The sequence below is a fragment of the Mesoplodon bidens genome, assembly GCF_964165515.1.
Source record: "Mesoplodon bidens genome assembly, chromosome: 1".
NCBI lineage: Eukaryota > Metazoa > Chordata > Mammalia > Artiodactyla > Ziphiidae > Mesoplodon > Mesoplodon bidens.
The window spans coordinates 102,385,634-102,394,262 of NC_138176.1; positions in this window are offsets into that span (position 1 = coordinate 102,385,634).

Consider the following 8,629-nt stretch of genomic DNA (forward strand, 5'->3'; position numbering starts at 1 on the left):
ATGAAACCCACAGTCTGGGCCTTGCAGTAGGGATTGCTAACCGCCTTTCAAGGAGGAAAGCTGGCTTTCACAAATAGTACCTTCTCCTCCACAGCATCTCCAAGGCCGAAGGCGAGGTCAGGCTGGCTTCTCCCTATTCTGTGCTCTCCTGTGATTCGAGGTCGGCAAAGGAGCACAGTGCACAATTCAACAAGCCCAAAAGTGGCTTATATTCCACTAGAGAATTCCAGAGCCCACTTACAAAGTCTGCATTTTTATTTGGTTGCCTGAGTGGAGAAAGAAAATTAAAACATACTGTACTATTTTTAATTAATCAACTGCGTGACATGCCTCAAATAATTTTCTTAGTTCATTGGCCACATACTCTCTCGTTTCTTCATGTGATGACTTTGCAATATTATTTTTATGGAGAGAATAGAAAGAATTTTCTCCTCTAGCTTATAATATTAAAATTTGGTTTTTTGGGGTTTTTTGCGGTACGCGGGCCTCTCCTGTTGCGGAGCACAGGCTCCGGACGCGCAGGCTCACCGGCCATGGCTCACGGGCCCAGCTGCTCCGCAGCATGTGGGATCTTCCTGGACCGGGGCATGAACCCGTGTCCCCTGCATCGGCAGGTGGACTCTCAACCACTACGCCACCAGGGAAGCCCCTAAAATTTGGTTTTTATTACTGATACTTTAGAGAAGTTTCTATTAGCCTCATATCTTGTTATTGATAATGTCATATAAGTTTTAGGATAGTTTTCAATTTGCAGGAACTTCTATCTCGTTTCTTTCATATAGAAGTAAGATTGCAGCTTATTCCAGTTTTCTTATAGAAGCAAGATTGCAGTGTATTCCAGTTTTCTTATGCAGTGACTAATCTTAGATAGTCTTTGACTTGAAAACACTCATTAATTAGTTGCTATTTGAAAACTATTATATATAGGATGGATAAACAACAAGGTCCTACTGTATAGCACAGGGAACTATATTTCATATCCTTTGATAAACCATAATGGAAAAGAATATATATGTATAACTTAGTCACTTTGCTGTACAGCAGACATTAACACAACATTGTAAATCAAATATACTTCAATAAAAATTATTTAAAAGCCTCTTGGACCTCAAAAAAAAATTAGTTGCTGTTTGATGTTCAGTGAGTAGTGATGATGAGTCTTATATTTTCTCTATGGATGTCACTATTTAAGGTAATATCAGCCATGTATCTACATATTTTGCCAATGTATCTGTATAATTCATTCCTCTCTGTCAACTCTGGTATAATCCAAAGCTTCCTCATTACTTATTTTCAAATTTATCTTTTCCTTTGAATGTTTGCTTTGGTATGATCTGAAATTATGATCTTGAATTTCTTTTTTTTTTTTTTTTTTTTTTGCAGTACACAGGCCTCTCACTGCTGCGGCCTCTCCTGTTCGGAGCACAGGCTCCGGATGTGCAGGCTCAGCGGCCATGGCTCACGGGCCCAGCCGCTCCACGGCACATGGGATCTTCCCAGCCCGGGGCACAAACCTGTGTCCCCTGCATCGGCAGGCGGACTCTCAACCACTGAACCACCAGGGAAGCCCTTGAATTTCTATTTTTGATGTAACCATCATCTTTATCACTTTTGTCTCATAGTCCTTTAATTTTTATCTAAATAAAAAATATATATTCAAAAACAGACAAATTCAATACATAAATTTTAAAATGATAAAAAGGTACCCATCATATCTATTCAACTCAGGAATCTAGTTCTTATTTGTTCTCTTGAAATGTTCCAAAATGTCTTTTCAAATTACAGTTAAAATGCACATTCAAACTTTATGAACCTTTTGAATAAATATTTTACAGCCTGTTTGTATATGAGTTTCTCTTCTGAATCTTCAAAAAATATGTTTTATATCTTGTCATTGTACCCAGACTGCAAGGCTTGAAGTTTTACAGTGGACAGACTGTCTTGTTATACGGAGAGCCTAAAGGGAAATCCAAGTTGGCAGGTGTGTTTAAATGCTCCATAAAAGGATTAGAGATGGTTCATCTGACACAGGAACCTAAAAAGGAAACATGTAACTGTTGCAAAACACTGAAGTAGTCCACAGCTTCAGGTAAGCTGAGGCAGCTTTCCCTGCCTGCAACCCTCTCCCAAGAGAAAAAACAGCCAGCAGGGGCTGGTGCAGAATCCAGGTGTGAGTGAGTAGAGAAGACAGTGATCTTAACCAACTGTGGTTGAAATGTTTTACTTCAACAGATTTTACAAAACACTTGACCATGTGAGTATGTTACTGGGGCCCATAGCAGTCAGTTTAAGTGAGAGGCCCTGAGCTTATGTTGTTAACTTGAGGCCCAGCTGCCCACCTGCCCCAAGGTTCTCTGAATCACTCAGTTCCTTTATAATACAGTCTCCTTTTCAGCTTAGGCTACATCAAGTTGTTTCCCATTTTTTGCAAACCAAAGTATCTCCTACAAGTCTCTATTCCGTTTTTCCCAGATTACTGCACTAGACCTGTAACTAGTATGCTAAATGCTATTCCCAATTCCAATTGGTTTCATGCATCCCTGCCAGATTAATCTCCCTATAGCAGAGTCCTGATGATGTCATTGCTCACAACCTCTGAGTACAGAGTCATCAACTTGGCATTGAAGGTGGTGGGGTTCAGAACACACTGCCCCAAAATACGACACCAAAATCTTCAATATGGTATTGAATATTGTAAGCCGAAGGAGTTTGATTAAATAGCAGAAGCAAGATGGTCACTCTGGCTCTCTCCCACCCCTTCTTTCCTGAAACAGGCCATAAAACCCTCCTATGAGAGGTACCCTCTTTGTGTCCCTCGGAAAGGAGCATCCTTATCTCCAATGACAAAGGGACACCAAGAGGAATAATAACCAGAGGCCTTATTAAGTTTCCCCTTGTTTCTTACAATTACCTTCCATTCCTTACCCAGTCATACTGCTCCACCACTGTCCAGTCCTCATCCCACATTGCCTAAATGCACTTGGGTCTGTTTCTTTGGGTCTTCATTTCTGTATGAAAGCTCTCGTGTACTGTAAAACTTATATTAAATAAATGTGTATACTTTTCCCCTGTTAATCTGTCTTTGTCAGTTTACTTTTCAGACCCAGCCAGGGAGCCTAAGAGGGCAGAGGAAAACTTTTCCCTCCCCTACAGAAGCCTCTGTGCAAGGACCCACGGCAGCTCCCAGGCTCACTTGCCACCGCCTTGCTCGAGGGAGTCCTCGCACCAGCCACAGCGGGCAGCTCAGGATCGCGCCCTGAACTTTCCCACCCCCCTGCCTTCGCTCAGGATGCTCCTCCTACACGAAACTCCTCTCTCGCTCAGGCTGTCAAAGTACAGATCCTTCAGGGTCTGGCTCAAATATCCTCTCCTCCATGAAGTTTTTCCTGAGTTTCCAACAAACCTCCATCCCCCAGACAAAGTGCGATTTTTGCCCCGCTTTGACTCACCATAGCTTTGGGTTCTTACCTCCTGAGTGATGCTATATTTGTCCTCAGTTTATCATCATTGTATACAGCAGCCTTACATCTTACACAGGAGTTAGGCTCCAAAGTCAGCGAGCAAGGACAAAAAATGTTATAGTGCAAAAAATCTCTCAAAATTTCCTAAGGTGCCAATTTAGAGAGCAATTACTGCTCTCCCTAGGTCAACGGCACTCTCCTTCAGCACTACAAAGCTAAAGTCAGCCATGGCTTGGCGAAATGTCCAAGCTGTGAAAGACACAGGAACTGAGCAGGACAGTTCTTTTTTTTTTTGGCTGTGCCACAAGGCTTGTGGGATCTTAGTTCCCCAAGCCAGGCCCACAGCAGTGAAAGCACTGAGCCTTAACCACTGGGCCGCCAGGCAATTCCCAGGACAGCTCTTCATCTCCCATAACACAATCCCTCCAAAGCGGGTGGCAGCTGAGAAGCGTGTGACTCCCCATTTAAATTCTTCTCTTAGTCTCAGTGCATGTGGCTGACTTCCTGTAAACTAAATGCACAGGTGATCGGATTTTGATTTCTGGTTCCACCACTTACTAGATATGTAACCATGGCCAAGTTATTCAATCACTTATTTTCTCTACCCCTCAGTTTACATCTGCAAAAAGGAACAGTAAGAAGGCCCAATTAATAAGCTTGTTGTAAGGGTTAAATTATTGATAGTTAACCTGTAAAATAATACTATTTACCTTCTAGGCTTTCAATGAAAATTAGATGAGCTTACATATATAAAGCACTTAGAAAAGTGTCTTGGCATATGTTAGTGCTCAATAAATATTACCTATTTTTAAAAGTTTTTTAAAAATCTTATTGAAGTACAGTTGACTTACAATGTTGTGTTTAATTTCTGCTGTACAACAAAGTGACTCAGTTTTACATATATATATATATTCTTTTTCACATTCTTTTCCATTATGATTTATCACAGGATATTGTCTATAGTTCCCTGTGCTCTACAGTAGGACCTTGTTGTTTATCCACCCTCTATATACTAGTTTGTATCTGCTAATCCCAATCTCCCAGTCCTTCCTTCCCCCACTCTCCTCCCCTTTGGCAACCGCAAGTCTGTTCTCTATAAATATTACCTGTTATTATTACTTATCTCTCTGTCTTACTTTCTTCTGCTGCTTGTAAAAGATTAGATGAGAAGCACTTACTATCGTAGAGCAAGTACTCTGTAAGGGTTAGGTATTATTATTATCATTATTATCATTTCACTACTGTGTCCTCCCTATTGCAAGTTTCTTGGGGGCAGGGACATTATCTTTCACAACTTTGTGTCCTTGCAGTGACTCAAAATAGTGCCTGGTGCACATGTCACTCAAAAGATAGTCGAAAATCAGATGATGTTTCCCCTCTCCAAATTCTCGTTACATGGATTTAATTTTTACAAGTTCATAAAGAAATAAACGAAGTGTGTATTCATGAATACCTGAATGGCTCTCCTACCCTCTGAAACTGTCTTTACCATCTTGGGCACAACGCTTCATCACAAGAACTCCCCCAGGGGGCGCTGAAGAACTTCCTGAATAAGGACTTATTCACGTACCAGAGTTGGAATGTGAATTACTTGGGGGTAAATGTTGACTTTGGCTTCTCTGAGTTTTACTGAGGACATTTGTACCATAAAAACTGATCTTTAAAGCTAGTAATTCATGATCTGTGGTTTGAAACCACCTTGGAAATGATTCCAGGACACCAAGAAATATATAATCCTAGATTCGTAACTGATTACAATTTTTTTTCTATCTTAGGTCTCCTGTCTTTTAAATAAAGATAATAATACCAACTGACCTCAAAACCTTGGTGACGAATAATAAACATGATGCTTAGGAAGTTAATGTGACGAGAGGACTAGGGTCTATTAGTTAAAAGACCCATTGTCAGTATGTGTTTATGTGTAGCTGATTCACTTTGCTGTACAGCAGAAACTAACACAACATTGTAAATCAACTATATTCCAGTAAAAATTAATTTAAAAATAAAAATAAAAGACTCCATTATCAGAGATAATTCTTTCCATACGTGTACTTATTAGGAAGGTTTTTCCCTTTTTACAGCTCACATCTTTCAAAGGGACCACATGGAGAGAGAGAAAGGGAGACTCTCAGACAGCAGCATCACTGAAATCACCTTTCCAGTGAATGAGATAGATGACAGAGGTGTCAGCCAGATAGAGCTCTGTTGACCCAGGTAGGTGTCAAATACTCCTCTGTCTTAGTTTAACAAATGGGAAAACATTATTCTCCTAGCAACTGGTGTGATCTTTTCTCTTAGGAATGAGACCCACCTCTGTTGGGAAAATTCCATGGTGAGCCTGCTTGGAAGCTGAGACCTAAGTGTGAGGAAGCACTGCCCAGCCTAGAACAAGGAGAGGGATTTGTTGATTGCAGTGGAGAGGGCTTTGGGGAGGCGGAGCTGTTGAGATGACAGAAAGCTGGCTGTGCCCTGTGAGATGCATCCATCCAGCGACCTCACAAACCCTTGGCAAAGTTATTAACCTCACGCAGTACTTGGCAGATAAGGAGTTCAGTGGAAACAGTGAAGAGAGTGCTCCTAACGTCCATCTTGGCCTAAGGCAGCAACACAGGGAGCCCTGAGGAAGCAAGCTTCCAGGGATTCACAGAAATCTCAAAGCTGGATCTGGACTCACACAGTCCATAAATTTATGTGGGCGCCAGCACCAACTTTTCCTAAGTCTCTGAAGGGTGGGAAGGCCCCAATCCCATCTGGTTTACATTAGTAGTAATAGTAAGATAAAGGTAGCTTATTTACAAAATTATGCATCTTTAAACAAAATGGAGGGGAAATAAGAAAAAAACATTTTTAAGTACTTTTAAGTCAAACAGTAGAGCATTTTGCCTACAAAGCCAGGCAGACCACTTTTATGAGAGCAGAAATAAATGATAAGAAGGGAACTTCCTTGCTGTGTTAACAATTTTGAGCAAAGTGTGGGAAAATACTTTAAAACAGAGATTGTTTTACTTTATTCTAACACCTATCCAGAAATCAAGGGTCCTCAAACAGATATTTGAATTTTATCCTTTCTTATCTGAAGATTTAGTTTTTTAGAATAAAGTTAGCTTTTTTCTTATTACAAAAATAACACATGGCTATTTTTAAAGTTTTAAAACACAAGAGGATAAATACACACCTTTTAAAATTATTATTATTATTTTTAAAAAACCCAAACTCCTGGGACTTCCCTGGTGGCTCAGTGGTTAAGAATCCACCTGCCAACGCAGGGGACACGGGTTTGATCCCTGGTCGGGGAAGATCCCACATGCTGCGGAGCAACTAAGCCCATGAGCCACAACTACTGAGCCCACGTGCCACAACTACTGAAGCCTGTGCACCTAGAGCCCGTGCTCCATAACAAAGACAAGTCACCGCAATGAGAAACCCGCGCACCACAACGAAGAATAGCCCCTGCTCGCCGCAGCTAGAGAAAGCCCTTATGCAACAACAAAGACCCAACGATGAAGACCCAATGCAGCCATAAATAAATAAATTTTATTTAAAAAAACCAAAACCAAAACCCTAAGTCCCTCATGGTTTTCAGGGAAGTTTTTATTTGTTTATTATTTAGTTATTTGTTTGTTTGTTTTTGGCTGTGTTGGGTCTTTGTTGCTGTGTGCGGGCTTTCTCTAGTTGCGGCGAGTGGGGGCTGCTCTTCGTTGCGGTGCACGGGCTCTAGGTGCACGGGCTTCAGTAGTTGTGGCACACGGGCTCAGTAGTTGTGGCTTGCGGGCTCTAGGTGCACGGGCCTCAGTAGCTGTGGCACACGGGCTTAGTTGCTCCGTGGCATGTGGGATCTTCCTAGACCAGGGCTCAAACCCATGTCCCCTGCATTGGCAGGTGGATTCTTAACCACTGCACCACCAGGGAAGTCCACGCCTTTTTAAAATTATAAAGTAAATTGATCTCCAGCCTCCATGAAATGCAAAGATCATTCTCAGTATGGTAGGAATAGCGTATGCTGAGGGTGAGTTAGAGGTGAAGGTTATAGAACTGTCATTGTAGCTTCAGGAAAAAAAATAAAAGAAGAAAGAACTTTTCACTTTACACATTGAATTAGCTGGACTCCTAGTGGCACAAGACAAAAGCTGACTTGAGCCAGCTTAGCCAAATATTATGCATCTTTAAACAAAATGGAGGGAAAATAAGAAAAAAACATTTTTAAGTACTTTTAAGTCAAACAGTAGAGCATTTTGCCTACAAAGCCAGGCAGACCACTTTTATGAGAGCAGAAATAAATGATAAGAAGGGAATGATAAGAATTATTGCATAATTTTGCAATAAGTTTATTGGCTCACATGTCGAACTGTAGGACAGGGAAGGACAACTGTATCAAAACCTCTTACTTTCAGGATGCTCCCTCTCCATCTTTCTTCTCTGCTTCTCTTGCCAGTTTCAGTTCATTCTCTCAAACCAGCTGCTGCATGAGAGATACTGTGGCCTTCAGGCTCACATCTTCACCATGTGCATGGGCCTCATAGATAAGAGAGTGGACCAATTCTTACCAATAACACGAGTGCTATTTCCAGAAGAATAGAAAAGTTTTGGAAGAAAAAACGTTTTCAGTATATCCTTTGCTGCCTTCCCTACCACATACACTAATACACATACTCTTCTTCCCATACATACAATTCCAAAAATGTCCTTGTATAGCCGCTATGTAGCCACGCATATCCTTGTCCCAGCTCCAGGATCTTTATGTTATGTCAATTCACCATCAGGATGGATGAGGGGGCCTCGTTTCCTTATAACTTACAAATAAACAATAAACCTAAATCTCCTCAATGCACCTAAATATACAATGGGGGGGGGGAAATAAGATAAACATTCTTTCAAAAGGAATGTTCAAAAGAGGGAAAACTGAGAAAGCAACGCTCAGAGCACAGACCACTTCTTCCTGGACAGGGATAGCAAGTCTGTAGACTTAAAGCATTGAACCTTGGAGGGTGCTTTGTAGAGGGTACCACTAAGGCTCTGTGTGTCTACAAATATCCTAGTTGAATGGGTAGAATTGTAAGTTTATAGATAGGGTACAACTGCTGCTGTTTCCACGTGGTAACTTTCTGAGCCCAAAATTTTGCCAGGGCTGCTTGGACATTATTGAACTCAGTGGCATTTAAATTGAATGG